This window comes from Mastomys coucha, chromosome X (assembly GCF_008632895.1).
Source record: "Mastomys coucha isolate ucsf_1 chromosome X, UCSF_Mcou_1, whole genome shotgun sequence".
NCBI classification, from domain to species: domain Eukaryota; kingdom Metazoa; phylum Chordata; class Mammalia; order Rodentia; family Muridae; genus Mastomys; species Mastomys coucha.
The window spans coordinates 103,169,724-103,171,242 of NC_045030.1; the positions used below are offsets into that span (position 1 = coordinate 103,169,724).

The 1,519-nt window shown below is 51.5% G+C and overlaps 1 pseudogene; it reads right to left on the bottom strand.

Moving 5' to 3' along the window:
• The window catches only part of LOC116089966, a 10,426-nt pseudogene that overhangs the window by 7,902 nt on the left and 1,005 nt on the right, over positions 1-1,519 (bottom strand).

Sequence of the window (1,519 nt, forward strand, 5' to 3'; positions counted from 1 at the left end):
AAGTCAGTCTTCTAGGGTCAGGGCAATTTGGCACGTAAACAGGCAGCTTGGGCTACTATAGTGGAGTCAAGAAGTCTTGAGGCAAGGCACCACGATTTGGGTATTTTTATTTGGTGGCTTAATACATCCTGTGCACCACGTCCATGGTAAATGTGAGTCCCTATTCCTGAAATGGCAGTGCAGAAAGAGGGAGAGTTTGGTCTGACTCCTTTGTAGCTAGTTCAGTCTGACAGTTTTCTTTATGTTCTGCCATAGATTTGTGTGTGGGTGCTGCCACACTTGTGGGCACGCTGATGTTCAAATCACTTTCTGCTACTTTGATCACATGGCCCCTTTCCTCACAGATGCTGAATGGAGACATTGCCATTGCTACAGAGCCCTAGCTCGCTTCCAACCTATGGTCCTGGGGATTTTTCCCCCACCACTGGGTTCTTGGGCATTTCCTCTTCAGCAAAGCTGCCCTTGATTCCTAGCAGAATGCTCAACATCTGGTCCTCCTTTCTGAAGGACAAGGGACAAAAGTCTCTGGTTTGGTCTATACTCTGCAGGATGTCAGCTTGACTGTTCCCTCAGCATTTAATTCTGTGTGCTCCCCCCCATTCCTCTCTCCACACCAGCAGTGAGGAGGTAGTCACTGTTTCCTGTCCACACTGTGTTTTTACACCCCTAGCCCTCAGTACCAGAAGCACTAGCTGGTGACTGGGGACTCTGCATTTCATCCTAAAATGAGAGATTTCAGTTCCTGTTCTCATTTGCCTTCTGGGCAGGGATTTTTACTTCTTGGTCCAGGTCAGGAACCTCAGAGCCCCAAGGGCATACAGCCAAGAGTCAACAAGCACCTGGCTCTGGACCTGGCCTTGCTCAGCCCCTGCCCAACCTGCCCAGCCCAGGTTTGGCTGTCTTTAACTTATCATTGGGGGCTGCCCTAGAGGCTGGGTGCTCTTGATTGTCACTTCCCACCTGGCAGTAGGAGCTGAGGCTGTGTAGAACCCTAGGTTTACAAAAGCCCCTGTGCTGTGGCAGAGTCTTGGAGAGGCTGAGGGTGGAGTGGGGTGCAGTTTGCAGTCCAGGTTCTCTGCTCCCCAGAGAAGCTCAAAGGCAGCCCACCTTCCTCTCTGTCTTCCAGACCTGTGCATGCCCAGGGCCTGGCACAAGCTCTATGTACAGTACTTGTGTGGCAGGGCCTTATGAATGAGCAAGCATTCTTCATTCTCTCCTTTGGAAATGTTTGGGAGGCGGGTGAGCAGGAAGGGGGAGCAGGCTCAGAAAATGGCTCATCAGGCTGCATGGGGAGCTGGGAAGACTCCTGCTTTCCTGGGTGGCAGTGACGTGGCCTGTGTGAGTGTGTGTGTGTGTGAGAGAGAGGGGGGGGAGTGACAGAGACACAGAGAGAGACAGAGACACTGACAGACAGACAGAGAATTAGATTGACAGCAATCCTCTAGTGCCTGTGTGTCAGTAGGAGAGACAGAGACAGCAATGGACACACACACACACACATACAGAATGAGAGAGCTAG